At 35.0% G+C, this 18,206-nt stretch overlaps 1 protein-coding gene and 1 long non-coding RNA gene across 2 annotated transcripts in view; one reads left to right on the forward strand and one right to left on the reverse strand.

Annotated features, from left to right (window-relative positions):
* Positions 1-18,206, forward strand: part of LOC148948909 (O-glucosyltransferase rumi homolog) — a 242,818-nt gene that overhangs the window by 212,850 nt on the left and 11,762 nt on the right. The window lies entirely within an intron of this gene.
* LOC148948910 (uncharacterized) overlaps positions 8,527-18,206 on the reverse strand; it is a 38,613-nt gene continuing 28,933 nt past the window's right edge. The window contains exon 2 of the long non-coding RNA XR_016142210.1: positions 8,527-8,770. This is a non-coding gene — a long non-coding RNA (uncharacterized LOC148948910). The remainder of the gene's footprint in view (positions 8,771-18,206) is intronic.

Consider the following 18,206-nt stretch of genomic DNA (forward strand, 5'->3'; position numbering starts at 1 on the left):
GAATTTTTGGAAATTTTTGCGTATTCTCTCCAATTTTTTTTTACGAAGAGTGCTGTTTATAGAACCGTGACGCCCCGGGGGATATATTTCCTGTTCCCTTCAAGTATAGATCTACTCATATCTAAAGTCAGATCCATGTGAAGAAATTGGAAAAGAAAAGGTTTTGAAATAGGGAAGTCATTTATGGGGTTAAAGTCTTTCAAATTATCAAATTTTCAATTTCTATATATGAGTATTGTCTTGGCTGAGCGTTTACTTTTACGAATTCTTGTCATGGTGTGGATTTTAAGAATGAGAAAGAAGTCTTTTTTTTTTTTTTTTTAATGACTCAATGAATCTTTTGTGATAGTGCGATATTTATTTTATCATCATGTCCATTTCTTTGAAACCTTCAAGCATGCCAATTTTATTGTCATCAGAAGTTAATTGTGACATCATATATTATACTTGACTACCCCACACAGTGACAATCATGTCAGGTTTTGTCATTGACAAAAGTACAGGGGGAATGTGTAAAAGTCGTAGATTGTTTGCACAGCGGAGACTGAAAATCAAGAGGGTCTTGGTATATTGTGGAGATTCAATGCTTGTCTTTGTTCATTTAATTTGCTACATACCAATCTGCATTACTTTGTATTTGAACTATGATGCTTTGTCAGTAACTAAAAGCGAGCATTGACTGACTAGTTTTGACATATTCGTGGGAGGTAAAGGTAGTACATAATTGTCTGTCTCTTTATTATGATCGGTATTGAAAGGTGTTCAGCTGGCTGTCTTTGTTTGAATAGTGATAAAAAGAAATGTGTGATATTTCGCGTGAACTAGATCCTCTTCTACTTATAAATACTCCCATTGATCACCAATTTGGTCTTGAGGGCGTTCGGTTGGGGGCGATGTGGTATTAAGCGCGTTGGTGTCAAAGGTGTCCAGGCTCCGATAAAGAAATAGGACATTTGAGAGATTTTTCTAAAAATGGTGTTTTCCCCTTTTTTTTGTTTTTACTGATGAATGGGGACTCACTGGTTTCGCAAGTTGTATATGAGTATTTGCCTCCGGTGCTGCACATGCGACTCTGATCGGTACTGGTGCATTATACAGACACTTTTAAAAAGTCAAGTTTGGTTAATGCTAATGAAATAAAATAAAATAGCATGAATATATAATAGTTTATAAACAAATTTGGGCTATATATTTGCACATTAGGGGTAGGGCATACCATATATTAAATACGTAACCTAACGTAACCTAGGTACCTTCCCTCCCCCTAAACCCCAAAAACAACAGTTTAAATATCGTAAACGCAATGAAAACTACTCTTTGCATTCCATTTCTCAATAGCGGTCTCTTGAAAAAGACCAGTCTGGCGGGTTTCGTCTCTCATCAGTATATAAAAGCGAACGTATAACGCAGGAGTACCCTCTGATCTTAAAATTCGTGTCTCACATTAGCGGACTCAAGATTTTGGGAGGGGATGCTTGCTTGAATTTTTTTTACCTTTTTTTCGACAGTGAAAATAGTATAAAAATGAACTTCACCCAAGGATAGGTAATGGGGAGAAAATGGGGAGAAAAAAACTAATGCTAAGGGGCAGTCATTAAACATTGGCTCGTCCATTGATTTTTCTCGCCCCTTTACACCTTTAATTAGGACAAGTTTCGGGTTCTAGGGGGCACATGCCCGAAAACCGCCCCCTCTATCTATCCCTGACTACACTCTAGGTAAGTAAAGTAAGGCCTGATCGACCAATAGTGCCTCAATTCTCTTTAATTATCACAATATTGGCCACTATTTCCCCTTCGCCTTTCCTCAGTAAAATAATTATGAAGGTAGCTTAAGCCTTTATGAATCGAATAGAAGAGATCTTTCTTTCGTGGCCACTTTTTACGCACACCTCATAGGAAGACCAGAGGATAGAAACATATTTGTTTGCACATTTTTCAGAGTAAAATGAAGCACATTTTTACCAAAAATTAAGCAAGAAAAATGGGTTTTAATTTTGATAAAGCAGTGAATAAATACAACAAAATAAATACTTAATTAAACAACCACACTCCGAATATTTTGGCCCCACGCCCGGGAGCAAACAAAAAATTTTCTTTGGTTGTAATGCTGTATTTCGATGTAAGTTAAGTTTAAAAAAAGAACATGTTTTGTTTCATTTTCTCCCCTTTTTTTCCGTTGAGAAAGGCTCCCGGACGTGGGGCCAAAATATTCTGAGTGTGGTTGTTTAATTAAGTGTTTATATTGTTGTATTTATTCACTGCTTTATCAAAATTAAAACCCGTTTTTCTTGCTTAATTTTTCGAAAATGGAAAAACAGTGTGGTCTAAGAAATTATTTACATTTTTACCGTTTTGGCATGGAAATAGGGGTACTTATGTGTTATATAATACACATTCGAGAAGTTAAGTTTGGTGAATGCTAATGATATATGATGATGAAAATATGATGAAAATACAATACTTTAGTAACAAAATTATGAAAACTACAACAAAGAATTATGAAGTGGGGCCGCCCAGAGCGCATTATACTAAATACGTAACCTAAACGCTACTTATGTATTAGGTGGTACCCACCCGAGAAGTCAAGTTCGGTTATTGCTAATGAAATGCAACAAAATAGGATGAAAATATAATGAAATAGTGTAAATATTGTAAACTCAGTGACAAACCACACTTTACGATCCATTTATCTAATGACAGATACCCGTTTGACTGGTTTCCTTTAGCATTCCCCTTTACAGTATATAGTGTGGGTACCAGCTAATACATAAGTACCACCTAAACTAACATAACCAAAATACCAGCTAAATATTTAAATAAAATATAGCTATAATGTAGTTTCCAGCCGAGCCGAAGCTATTGTCTGGTATAAACACCGTGAAAACCGGGTATTGCCTCATGTTCGCGATGCAAGTTCTCGAGTGTGTATTATATAACACATAAGTAGCGAAATAGGCTTTACCGTTTTACCGTTTTGGCATGGAAATTTGACAAAGAATGGGCTTTTCGTTACAATCAGGAAACGCTGTATGAGAAACAGTAGCGATATATGCCACAAGCCATTTTCTAAGAAAAAAAATAAGCTGGAAACACTTATTAGATTTGCTTACATGAAATTTCGCTTCTCTGATCTAAATTAATAAATTTTGGGTATTTCCCTATTAGCCAGTACACACTCGAGAATTATGATCTGCAAGATCCCACAATAGGCTAACTGGTTTATAGCTGTCTGTATTCGGAGACAATTAGCTTAGGCTCAGTTGAAATCTATGTTGTAGGTATAATTTTATTAAATATTTAATATATAGAGTTGGTATTTTGGTTGGATTAGGCCTTGTTATTTTAAGCTAGGTGTTTCATATACTACGTTCTGGAATGCCCCTTCAATAATTCTTTGTTGTAGTTTCCATAATTTTGTTACTAAAGTATTACATTTTCATCACATTTTGGAATATTTCCAAATCATTATAGTCAACCATTATAGTTAACCTATAGTTAACCTAACTTCACTTCTCCAATTGGTACTGGAAGTTCCAAATATGGAAGTTCCAATTTCTGTTAAGAACTTGTTTCGAAATGTTTGAATGAAATCCTCTCCAAAAATCTCTATGATGACCAGCCTTTGGATTTGTTTTTTATTTAAGACCAGATTATTCTCATCTTTAAGGATAATACGGGTTGAGTTGATGTTTTCTACTTAAATCTTAAATGTTTCTACTTAGATCTACGTTATCGTGCACTTGAAATTTGAATACTTTTAATATTGTATCGTGTTTAGAGTTTAGGAAGAAAATGTTGAGACAACTTCCCCCAATAAGAGAACAAATTTGAAGCTCTAACAGACCAGTTTTTATGTCCTTTACCAAGACCGTATCCAGGGAAGGGAACCGGGTTTGAAACCCCCACCCCCACCCCATCCTCCACTGAAATCTTTGTCCAACTAGTAAAATAGTGAAAAAATTCATGAAAAAATCTTTTGATGCGTTTTGTAATTTTGTATAGCCCCCCCCCCCCACAACCTAGAAAGGTCCTGGAAACGTCCTTATTCTTTACCGATTGATTCTGTTCTTAAGAAACCTCAAACTCGGTGATTGATTTAATCACTCGCTTAGTATTTTGGATTTTCAAAAAAAAGTTAATAATTTTATTACTGAATATTTCGGTTTTATCTGCCTGAGCGCCATTTCTCTTTTTTTTCTTTATATTGTTATAAGAGGAGACTGGATATAACTGGGACACCTCTATAACTGGGACATTCAACTTTTTAGTGTCTTAATGTTCCGTAAAAAATCTGAAAATGCAACTGAAGAACTGTCATCTTGTAGCCCACATGTGATTGAAGTTTGGTAAAGATGACTGAAAGTTTTTTTTCAATAAGTTTGAAAAAGTAAGTTTTCATGGTTGCTTTTTAATTTTTTTCTGAATTGTCAATGCTTGGCATTCCTGAACGCCTGAAGATAGAAAACTGTTTTCAGGTGATAGTGTATTCATCAAGGTTTAAAAGGTACTAAGAGTTTGTAAGTTTGCTAGCGCTATCTTTGAGAAAAGCAAATAAATCCAAAAACTTTGCCACCAGGGAGCACTGGGACAACTGGTATAGTGATACCTGGGACATCATGTCTGGCACAGTCTCATTGTGTCCCAGTTGTGACAGGGTGTATAGTTACGCCCTGATATATATATATATATATATATATATATATATATATATATATATATATATATATATATATATATATATATATATATATATATATATATATATATATATATATATATATATATATATATATATATATATATATATATATATCACGGATTTTGAAGAGGAGGAAGATGAGACCCCCCGCCCAAACGAGACCACCGGTGATGTTTCTGGCTTGTCGAAGATGGCAGTCTGTTCTCCAGAAAAAGATGAGCCTCTTCGTAAGGCAAGTCATAGAAAAACAACGAACAAACGAAAAAAAGAGGCAGCAGCTCAATCCTCACAAGCACGCCAATCAAAGAAGCAACCAGGGATCGAAAAGAAAAAAGGAGAAACGTAAATACTAAGAAAAGCAAAGGGGATTCGAAGAAAGTGAAGATACAAGAAACCAAGAAAAAGGGGAAAAATTTAAGAAACTGGACCTCGGGTAAGACTCAGAACTTAGTGAGGTGTCATCTGTCGAATATGGTGACAGTTCTGATGAATTGCTCCATGTTGGAAGCAACAAAGAAGAAGAAGATTTTTCAATTAGCATTTTTGATTTTGTCCTTGTCAAGCTTCGATCCAAGACCAGATTGTGTTATCTTGTAGGATAAGTAACCGAAGAATTAGGGAAAGAAATCACCATATAGGACATGAAAAAACTCAATGGAGGGCGAAAATTCATCTGGACTGAAGAGACTTCTGTAGGAGAGAAAAGCTGCATAGTTCTTAAGCTGAGATCGCCAGTTGCGTTAGGAGGAACAGACAGAGGTACCAAGCAATTCTCTTTTCATTCTCTTTTCAGGAAGATTTGAGTGAATTTTTTCCATAGTTCCACCAAAAGAGTCTTTCAGTGATGTCTTTTAACAAATATCTAACTGAAGATCACCATAGTTTTATGATGTTTTTGAATATTGCATACTTTTGTATGCTTATTTTCAAAAGTTCGGAAAAAAAAGTAAGAAAATATGAGCCTACCTTTGAGATAAAATTATGTCCCATTTTACCCTACCATTATGTCCCAATTATGGAGGGTATCGCGATAACTGGGACAAAATGACTGACTTTAGACTTTTGCAAGTTTCAAAAAAAGTAACAGCACTAAAAATCGGTAAATATTTCTGGAGAAACTAGAATGTTTAGGCCCCCATGAGTATTAGTACCCCTTCTTTGCAGGTCATCATCATTAACCAGGAATTTGACTTTAATATTTAACATGAAATGAAATATTTTCTTACTGAAATGGTTTTCTTTAATTGAAAACTGGTATGCAAATGATCTGTTAAATAAATAATGAATAATTTTATTTATAAACTGGAGTATGTTGTTACTGAATTTACTTTATTGTACTTCGATCTTCCGTCGACCTGAGGGGAAACCTTTGTACTAGAATTTTTCCAAATACTCATTTCCAAAAACAAGTGGATCTAAACCTTGTTATTATTTTACGCGAAAAGAAATATTTTACTTATTGAAGTGGCTTCAGTGAATTGAGATGCGTGTCCATAAACGTATCTATTATATCATAATCAGTGTTATCACCTATAAACCAGCTTACATTGTTAATAAACGTTTAGGCTATCGATTGGGCTTTGAAGCGGACTCGAGCAATACCCTAAAGAAGATTTTTTGTCCCAGTTATAGCTGGTCTCCCCTATTATTGTCGTTATCCCCAAAATGGATGAAGAATAAACTCAGTCGCCCCCGAACTCCATTGTCAGAATAATAATTGTTATTTATTATTGATGAATTTGATTAGTTTATTAACTTATCATAGATTAATTGTAATCTAAGAATAATAATCTGTTTTATCTGTATCTAAATTATCCCATTGCTTCTTGGTTGATGCACGCTTAATAATTTTTCCGAGTTTTTATTTTTTCGATGTGTGTGTGTTTGTAAGTTTTGTGAAAACATATAAGAGCTGAACCCCTGGGGCATGACCCGGCAGCACAATTGGAATCAATTCAGCTGCAACACTTTTAAAGATTAATTGTTCTTCACGTAACGACCCACAATCAGGCAATAAAAGGTGACCTAGGTATATTTTCGCTGAGAATGAGTAGAGTAGCACAGATGATCTGATACTGGCTATAAGTTCAAAGTCTGCCAGAAGATAGGTTAGCAAAAGCAGCTTATGTGAAGATGTTACAGTCGAAACGTCAAAGATCGTGGTCGTATCAAATACAAAATTTTTTATATGGATTAGGATTATCCGATATTTGGAATGGGAACTACGACCCTCAGGTCAGGGTGAGCCGTTTTTGGCTATGATTATAGAAAGAATAAAAGACCAGGAAGTCCAAGTGTGGACCCAGGCAGTTAAAACATCTGAAACATTGAAGTTTTATCCCCATGTAAAAGAGATACTTGTATTTGAATATTGTTTTAAACTAGGATTACCGGGGGAGACATTGAGGACTTGGTTTCGGATCCGAGCAAATTGCCTGTCACTAAAAAATAGAAAAAGGGTATTTGAAAGAAAAAGAGTGGCCCCAGATGCAGATGCGGATTACTCTTGCCCCAGATGTAACCTAGGTATTGAGGATGTGGCCCATATTTTCACCGAGTGCCAGCAACTTTCTCTATTAAGGGAAACGTTTTTTGTGGGTGTTAAGTTGGAGTTCCGGGGTATCATAAACACGACTGTAAAAAGGACAATCAGGCAGTTATGTAAATATGTAAATGAAGCGTTGATATCAATGAGTAAAACTTGATATTTATGTTATTTTTCTTGTGGAGCGTAATTAAGAATACTGTTCTGTATGGCCTGTTTTTTGGCTTATAATAAATTAATTATTATTATTCTTATAGGATGCTAAATAAAAGTTCTTTTTCGATTTGAGTGTTTGATTTCTTCTGACCAACTGTGGTCCCTTGTCTATAGGATTGCGACCCCCTTTGGGGTTGCGCTTTTCAGATTGAAAAACGACTAGTTCGATAAACCAAGTAGTTACTTCTTAGGACCCATTTCACGAGGATAGGAGTTCAATTCATGTTCACCTCCCATCCTTGCAAAACCAACTAATTGTTTGGAAACGGTGGGTTTCTCAATTCAGTTCTTCTCTGGTCTCAGGGCAGGGCTGAACTAACGCTCTTCGTCAATTTCAACAAGAGGTGAGTGGAGGAGTGAAAACAAATCCAACGTAAAAACACAAGTTCACGTGGATGCAGGATTTTAATTCCCCCCCTTTTAAAAAGGGTTTTAATCCCCCCTATTTTAAATCCCCCCTTAAAACCAGAAGAAACAAGTCCTGATCATAGATTATAAAGAAGAAATGAATACATGGGCGCCCATAAGCTGAATTCCAGGGGGGGCAAACTTCGTCTAATTGCTACTTTTAATACTATATAATAGAAATCTCAGAACAAAAAAATAAAAATAAGGCAGCATCATTCAGCCAGGGGGGGCAAGAGCCCCCCCCTGCCCCCCCCATATGGGCGCCCATGAATGAATACATGATACTAATCTCCACAAAAGTTCCAGGGTATGTAAAGGTGGGAGGAAATAAACGTGTTATATAAAAAAGGAATCAGAAAAAAAATCAGGATTTTAAGATCACTCAACAAAACTAATCAAAGTCTAATAGATCCTAGACAAATCTATGCTACATAAAAGAAATAGAGAGAAACCAAAACTTTATTAGTATTTTTTTCAGAAGGTAAACGTATTACAAACTCAATCATTCATAGTTGCAAAGATTTGCACACTTTTTGTCGCAAGTCTGTGAAATTTTAAACACTTAACCCTACTTTCATGCTTATTTGCGTCGATACGTTTTTATTAACCTTTTTAAAGTCATTTACACTTTCCTACTACTACAACTACTAAAAACTCACTGCAGCACCAAGCTGGTTGAGGCCAACACAGCTACACACGATCCTCCTCCATCCCAGACTATTCGAAGCCTCCGTCTTTACACCCTCCCAGGAAGTTCCAATTTCCCGTAAACATTTCCTTACGACATCCTTCCACGACAACCGGAGATGACATGCTTTTAGGTTGGCCCAAGACGGTTGGCAGGAAAGGACAATCTTTGGCAATCTGTAATCGTTCATCCACAGAAAATGTCCTAGGCATCTAAGATAAGATTAAGATAAGATTTATTCTCCATTAGATACACATATAATATTACATGTTATTATTCCCCCAAAGGCTCATTGGCCTGTACAAAGGGGAAGACGAATGAGTTGCTTACTCAGAGATGAAAAACAAAAGCAAATTTAAAATGATCACTTACTCACATACGAAGGAGAAGAAAAGAAAATATAGATAAAATGAAAAAATAGAATAAATAAACTAAATTAATCAATTAGATTAAATAGACTAAAAAAATATATATAAAAACCTTTCTATAAATAACCATGATCTCAACCTTTCTCTCATTGTATCTCTAGAAAACGGGATTGAACCATACTTTTCGTACAGCCTACTGTTTGAGATACAGTCAGTCAGTCGGATACACAGAATAATTCATAGGAGATTTCTCTGGAAAACCTCTAGCAAATCTTCCTGTGTTTTTATTTCAGAACGCCCGTACTTCAGAAGCACCTGTTCTTTTCCAACCTATTCTCGCACCTCTGAATTCGCAGAACCTCTAGAAGTTCATTTCTTTTTGCTAACACTTTCATCTAGGATATCATCATTGAATCATCAGCATAATCCGAGTCCAGGAGAGTTTTACCTCCCCATTTGATTCCGTACTCTCCCATTGTCTTTGCTGTGCTCCTTGGGCTAAGTCCACCAAAAGATCCGTATAAATGAGAATGAACGCAACCTTGCTTAATTCCTGATGTAATACGAACCGTATTGTTCTCGTACATAGCAATAATAACTTAAATGTATTTGTCACGTATATCCATACCAAGACCTTCGCTAAGCTCTTCAATCAGCTGAATCAAACGCTTGCTCGTTATCTATAAAACTGAGGACTGAAGGTGTTTGATGGCTCAGACACTTCTCATTTATTAATCTAACAGCAAAAATTTGGTCGACATATCCTCTGCCCTTTCTAAAACCACACTATTCTTCTCTTAAAACTTTACCTACAGCATCTTTATTCCTAAAAAGTGTCATCATACTAAGTAATTAGCTAGCTACTGAAACAGGACTAATGCCCGTATAATTACTACACTCTTATCACCCTTCTCATAGAGGGGTTTAATTGTATTTTTCTTAAAATCGCTAGGTACTTCCCTTTTTTCAAAAAATTAAATTCAAAAGTTAAAGTCCAGATTGACTGGTGGGGTTGCCAAAACACAAAAATACGAGTTTTTAGGTAATTACTTTTCCATTTTTCCTTTAACTAATTTCAGACCGATTTGGGGATTCCCTCCACTCCCCTATATTTTGCAGTTAAAGCTTTCGTTTTGTATATAAATCTAGTTGTTTGTCAATATAGATTCTCTTCGCTTCATTTCTGTTGAAATTCCTTAAATCTTTTATCGCTCCATTCGTAAGGGATTCTTAGCTTTTCCGGATGCGAAATATATTGTCCTTTAACGTCAGTTAGCCCTAACTTCACATAGCACGTTATTGTATAAGAAATTAGTGAGCTCTACTCGAGGACTTTCGGCTTATTCTATCTGGGACGTAGAGGATCTGACACTACTTACACACACCCTATCTTGAATAAACTGGTCAAGTGCCCCATCGACATTACAAGTGATAAATAACAGAGAGGTGTCCGGAATAGTGGTATGCTTTTAAGAAAAACAATATTAACGCGACGTTAAAGTAGAGTGTAAAAATGACATTTCCGAAACTTTTTTAGATTGAAAGCCCAATCAGCACTTAAAATTTTTTTAAAAAGAAAAATGTAAAAAAAAAATGTTACATTTCATGAAAAACAGCCTATATTTTCCTTTTAAAAATTGAGTTTGGTCTAATTATCCTAGCGTTAGTTTACAAAGTTTTAAACTTTGTATTTTAAAATTCGAAACGGTAAATTACCGTATTTTCATCAGATTCATCACTTTAGATTACTTGTAAAAAAAAACATAAACGTTAGTTCAGAAACTTCTCTAGTGTTGACCGAACCATTCATGGTAATGATCTGTAGGTAAGGTGCAACCTTTGTCAATAAAAACCAAAACTGTAAAAGACGGACATCCAGTATACACATCAAGACAATCTGTTTTTTATGCTGATTTCAAATTATTTACTAATTATTAAATTTAGAATTATTCCTCGAAAAATAGTGAGCATTAGAAAATTTGCATAATTTGACAAAAAGGGGAAACGAAACAAAAAGAGGGGTGATCTTAATCAAAATCACTCCATCAAATCGTATCTGTCTGAGATCCCAATAACGGAGGTTTCAAGCATTCAAATGAAACGGAATCTGTATTTTTCCCTAAAATTATGGTTGTAAATGCGTGTTTTTTTGTTTTGTTGATTTCTTTTCAACAGGAACGATTTTATCGAACCCCTAGTCATACAATGCTAGCAGAGAGATCCCTTGAACTGAAATTATAAGTTTTAACGCCTTTTTTAAAGTAAAAAAAGTGATTACACCACTGCAAACTGCCGATTTCTATGTTGGAAAATAAAAACTTTGGTTTAATAGGACCAAAATTCTGTCGAAAGGCTGTTCTGAGATAGCTAATCGGTTTAGAGTTGTCTAAAATCTATGAAGTCGCGGAGTTCTAGAGTCCATGACATGGGCGCCCATAAGCTGAATTTTAGAGGGGGGCCTACCTGGTCTAATCGGCACTTCCAAAGCTGTATAATTAAATCTCAAAACAGTAATATAAAAATATAAGGCAGCATCATTCAGTTGGGGGAGGGGGGGTCTGGATCCCCCTCCGCCCCCACATGGGTGCCCATGGTCCATGATGGCGCACAGTGCCACATTCGTTCCTGACCATATGTACAGTTTACACAAGGTGAACGGCTAGCATAGACTGTTAATTCAGTTATTAAATACAAAAAAAAATAGTTTTAATATAAAAAATACAAAAAAAAAAAAGTTTTCAACCGAAAGAAAGGAGTAACATTAAAACTTAGAACGAACAGATGTTATTGTGTATATAAGGGGGATGCCCCCTCCTCAATACCTCGCTCTTTACGCTAAAGTTTCTTAATACTTTAAAAAAGCTTTTTTTCTAATAATCGACCCTTGTGTTTCAGGAGTGGTACTTAAAGAATTGGGACAAAAAGTCAAATTAATCTTTATATTTGAAATCTGCATAAAAAGCCAATTTTTATCATATATTTATTTATATCAAAATTCTGTTTTTTAGAGTTTCGGTCACTATTGGCTGAGCCGCTCCTTACTTACTGTTCGTTACACGGTGTGATACTAATAGTCGGACAATATTGAATAGTCGCACATCAACTATGAAAGAGAGGCCAGTGGATTTTTTTGAATGGAAGGGCTATCTAAATCTTCAAATTCAATTCATTTTATTAGAAAATGATATAACACATAACATTAATCCAAGTGGCTGCCCAAAGAAAGACATAAGATCACTTGATACCGGACGACCACATATATAACAAACACTTATCAAATAAAAGTCTTAACAAAAAAAAATGGAAATAAATAATAATAACTATACGACAAAATTTCGACCAATCTCTTATCATAAAAAAAATCATCCATGAACAAAGACCCAAAAGAATTTTTCTCATTTTTATCTTAAATAAACCAAAGTGCTCCTCCACCCAAATGCTCACTAGAAGAGAAATATTTTTTGGCTCAAATTTTGTAGTTTTTTTTGTGAGAGGTTCTTCTGATCAATATAAAGGGGAGTATATTCCTCCCCTCACCCTGAGGTGATGAGACCTACCTCTTATTGAAAAATATTTGAGCGTGAAATACAAGACTAATATTCTTACTTGCGCAGACGGAGGGGTGGGGCTATCCTCCAGGATCAATATTTCTCAAATGGTTCGTCCCACTCCCCTGGCAAATTTAGAAGTTATAACCTTAAAAATAACATTTTGGCATTTGAGAACCCCCTCCCCCATACATTAATTAGGTAGGTATTTTTCAGGGTGGAGAACTATCCTTTTCAGACATTGATATGCGTTAAACTTTAGAGTAAAAAGTGATGAGAAATCGGGAATGCACTCCCCCTCCTCATTTTAAGGATAACCCTTAATATGATAATAAAAACATACGTAAATTAAGACATAACAATATTTTCCAGACGAAAGTAAAGAGGGATGTTAAAGCTTAAAAATAATTTAAATTATCATGTATATGCAGGGGGGGTTTATTCACATAAAGGGTATTTTTCATTTGCTTAAGCATTAGTGTAACTTGGTCAGTCTTTTCAGAAGTGCAGCGTCTCTATTCTGTAAAAATTGTTTGTCTGTTTGTGAATAAAAAAAAAACTTCAACCTAGTCTCTACATACATTTGAAAAGACTTGTTTATATTATCCGAAGAAGCTCTAAAAATAGCTTCAACTAAATTCTAAATGGGAGTGTATTCTGTTTTGAAACAAAATGTGTGACTTAACATTGTGAAATAGTGACGTCGTAGTTTAAACAAGCCGAAATGTCTACAAGCTTGGCGATATCATTAATTAGTTATCTAATCCAAGCGTAGTCCCACTGTCTATCAAACCTTTATTCAAACTAACAAAGTCAACAGCTGCAACACATTTCTGTGAAAAAATAATAATAAATAAAAACAATTCTGTCATCTAGCGTTTTTACGCATAATTGATGATTTAGTTAAGTAAATTTATTCTAGCGTTGAATAATTGAAATTTTAGAGCTTCCTAAGAAAGGTTTAAAAGGGATCTGAATTTTTTCGGCAATCTTATTAGTTTGACGTGTCGCTCATTGTTCTTATCTGTTTTTTTTTTATGAATATAAAATCAACATTCGAATCTCATTATTTATGTTATTTTTTCTATGTCTGCCTCCGAGCCAGGCCCATTTAAAGGAGGGAGGAGGTCATATGTCTTTTTTATGAACAAATAATCCACATTCTAATCTCATTATTTAGGCTATGTCTCCTATGTCTGTCTGCAAACCAGGGCCATTCAAAAGAGGAGAGGAGGTCATGATAAGAGTATCCCAAAAGGGTGTATTCTGGTCGTGATACAACGGAAGGTCATAGAAGGTTTAGGAAGGGCTGATTCAAATTCTGATTTCTAGGGTTAGTTTTAAGGGCTTAAAGTTCCTTAGAGTTATTTGCCGTATTTTTGCCCACCCCTTCATTTACCCCTGGGTGCGTCCACACTCCCGCGTAATATCAGATTAAAGTTTATATATAGCCCTTTTAATCAAACGGCTAAAAAGTAAAAATGAAATGCCGCTTCTTCCGTGACTTGAGAAGCCAGATCCAGGAAGTAAGGGCCCCAAATTCAGGGCCGTATTCAGGATTTTCTTTTTTTTGGGGGGGGGGAAGGGGGGTTACAAAAAACTTTTAAAACGCATCAAAAATTTGTATGTCCATTTTTGTTATATTTGTATGAGTTGGACAAACATTTCAGGGGAAGGGGGTTTAAAACCCCTAACCTCCCCCGTGGATACGCCTTGCCCAAATTATACAAGTATCACCTTCTTTACATTTAAATTATAATAGAAAGGTGTTATATATTGTTGAAGTCGTGAAGGGCATAACGTAGGCCAGTGACAACTCTAGCCTCCAACCCCCAACTTTGCACATACATGATGAACGTTGTAATTCTTAATTCATGATCATTCGTGTCAAATTACGCTAATTCCGTATTTCACGAAAGGTCTTTTATTTTAACCTAAGTTGGTGTTCAAGAGTTTATGATCTTGCCCATCTAATATTGTAATATTGTGAAAAAGCTCAAATAAAAATATTCTCTACATATTTCAGAAGTACTGTTTAATTTTCATCAAATTCGGCATTCAGAAGTTTTTGAACTCGCTGATTGCAAATATGAGGTTAATATTGCCACATATAAAACTATTTTAAGTAAAGATTTTGCATATTGGTGTTTATTTTCTCCAAAGTTGGCATGCAAGAGTATCTTATATAGTTGATCGCAAATCTAGGGGTAATATGGCAATGTAGAAATCCAAAATCAAAATATTTCAATCGCAAATTGTATAAATATTGTTTGATTTCCACATAAGTTGGTATTTAGGAGTTTCTGAGGCTGCTAAATACACGAAGTACGTTTTTCGCCACCTTTTATGTCCACCAAGATTGGAATTTAAGAGTTTTTAAGCTTCTTGGCTACAATTGGACTCAAATGCAAATGTACCTCCAAATCAATTTAAGCGCTTATTTCAAGCATGATATTTGATTTCTGGAAAAGTATGCATCGTATATTATAAATTCAAGAATAACATTGAAATATAGAACTCCAAATTTAGAAGACAATCAGTACATATTTTGGAAGTGATGGTCGTGTTATACCTTCTTGGTAACCGAATCGTGCTAAGCTTTTGAATCTTTACTGGTAGAAGGTCCAAATTGAACCCTTTGGTTTTACCCCACCTTATAACCCATACTCCTAAATTTACACATATAACCAAGTTGCGTGTTCTTAGACTCATCATTGCTCATAAGGTTGGCCAAGGGAATTTCGTAAATCGAAAGACGTTAATTATATATTTTACAAATGATCCCGAATTTCTGCCAAAATTTGCCATTAAGATTCCCTGAGCTTTTTAAATACAAATTCGAGGTTTTTGTTACAATATAGGCATCCAAAAGGAAATTATCTTAAGTACATAAATAAGGGACTTTGGACATTGCGCCTTGTTGTAAACTGGGTCATGCAATGTCTTTCAATATGTAAAGTTAGAAATCGCAAAGCGGGCCTCTTCAGGCCCTCGTTACCTCCATCTTCCATCTCAATATTTTGTACTACAGATAAGCTCTCTGATTCCTGTCTAAGTTGGGATTTTTCTAGATAGCTAATTAAAAATATACAATTTGATAGCACAGTGCATTGATGCTCTGCTTGGCACTAGCCACTATTTACGGGGCCAAGGGATCCATTCCCGCTTTGGCTAGGTTGGGCGACAGGCTTGCTAATTGTCACTGTAGAAAAGACCCCGCAACTGAAACGCCGTTTCGACGTCCTATGCGCCAGCAATGACTCTAGAGCACAGTTTATATAATTATCCAGTATGATCTTTCCCTATCTCGCCCATTATAAAAACCCGGACCAAGGTGCGAGTGCTCCAGAGAACGTTTTTGCAGATAGAAACATAGGCGGCATCAGATCTTTTCACGGGTAGACAAGTCAGACTGTGATCTAATCGGAAACAAGTGAAAACCCGCTATTACAAATAATGCACTTTGTTGGAAACAATCGGAAACAGACTAAACCGCTAATGCAGAAAGATGTGGGAGGAGCTTTTTGTTCGCACCGAGAACGAAGACCAGAAATGATCTGCGATAAGCTTACTGGATAATTATATGAACTGTGCTCTAGAGTAATGGTTCTCATCTGATTTTGGGCCATGTCCCATCTAGGCATTTCTAAAATTCTGATGCCCCCTTGTGATATTTAAATCTTGTTATTATAATTGTACGTGTATTCACCTGAAGGAAGCTTAAAAGACCGTTAACTTGGTATCTCTTTTATCGGTTCGTCCTCTAGGTTTATTTTGTACTAATGAAAAATATTGTCGGAATACATCATTTTTTTGCTCTTTAATGCATTTGAATTTGACGTCATTCAAATAATTTTTTGTTGTCAAAATTAAGGCTCTGAGGTATAGTCAGCTGAAGAGTGCACGTCCTGCCCATGACGCACCAAAATATTGCCATGCCCCCTCGGTGGGACCTGCGTCCGACGTTGGGAATCGCGGCTCTAGAGGATATTGATTTTATTTTTCTTTTTAAATCTAATTACAATACTGAGCTAAAATTATGAATTAGCTTAATGCTTGGCTGCAATCCCTTGGGTAACGTTAACAGTTTATGCTGTAAAATCACCTGTTCTCTTTAGTTTCATCAAATATAGTGTGAAGTAATTTGATCTTGCAACTTATATTCAAGGTGTAATACTACAAGTTGAATGTTAATTTGAGAGGTTTTTTATTGCTAACACAATGGTGCAGATATAGTTATCTTCATTCCACTATTGGTTATGGAAATCAAACACTTTTTATCATTATACGATTTAAAACCTAATATATGGTGTTTCATAACTATGTTAATGCAGAAAAAAATAAAGTATCCAATTTCAAAATGACAACGGCTGGAGCTCTAACTATTGTTTCAAACATCACGCCTTGGAGATCAAACAGAAGAATTTGTTTTTATGAACCTTTGAGCTCAGATGAGTAGTTAGTATTTATTAGGTTTGACATCCACAGCAGTAACAAAAACTGCTTAGGTTTGGTCAGTGTTGCCAGATGCGGCTTTGTTGGCTGTTTGGGAGATTTTTGAGATAGACCCGCATTGGATTCTTCAAGTAAGCGCATTTTTTGCTCATGTGGTACATTTTTGCTCGATAAATGGTGTCTTTGGTGTATTTTGGTGAAGATGACCGTGCTCTCTTATTCTAGACATCCGGTAACACTGGACTGAGCCTCAGTTTCTTTTTCTTTAAAGTAGGGAAAACAGTTCATTTGTAACTTTTTAACTTGCCGTGGGGACCTCTGAAATTTTAACCCAGGTGAAACTTTATTTTCGCAGGCAAAGACTGTGATGGAAGCAGGCTTGTAACTGGACGAAGTACCTGGGGACCATGGTTCCACCCTGAGATTTAAAATTAATTGTACTTGTGCTAAAATTCTGAATGTTTTTTTTCTGGAATTATGATGGAAATAAAAGTTTTCTTCTGTATCATGCCTCCCCAGAAAATTATCTCTCCCCCCTCTCTGAGCAGAAAAGCTTAAGTTTGATCTTTGAAATCTTTTACGATCTCTCAGTTCATTCAATTTGATAATGTCTGTCTTTTTAACAAGAGTGGGAAAAGCAACAAATCGAAATTAATAAAGGGCTTAAATTAGAGGGGGGGGGGTCGAATATTTCAAAACCTCAGAAAAGCATCTGCAGTTCAGCGATAAGCCTACAGCTGTAAGTTTCACAGAGAGGACACAATAGGCCTACTTATATCACTAGATTCATTAGTTTTAGATCTATCATCCATCGAACCTGAATTATGACATTACTTAGTCTTTTTCTATAGAGAATGATCTTAATTTGCTTTTAAAATATATATATATATATATATATATATATATATATATATATATATATATATATATATATACATATATATATATATATATATATATATATAAAAACACACACACACACACACACACACACACACACACAAACACACACACACACACACAAAAACACACAAACACAAACACAAAAACACATAAAAAATATATATAATATATATATATATATATATATATATATATATATATATATATATATATATATATATATATATATATATATATATATATATATATATATATATATATATATATATATATATATATATATATATATATATATATATATATATATATATATATGAATTTACTGATTTTTGTATATTTTCAAAGAAAAAGCAAATCAAGTTTCAATATTGTTA

This window comes from Artemia sp. Qi Xiang Cuo, chromosome 9, assembly GCF_049724085.1.
Source record: "Artemia sp. Qi Xiang Cuo chromosome 9, ASM4972408v1, whole genome shotgun sequence".
NCBI classification, from domain to species: domain Eukaryota; kingdom Metazoa; phylum Arthropoda; class Branchiopoda; order Anostraca; family Artemiidae; genus Artemia; species Artemia sp. Qi Xiang Cuo.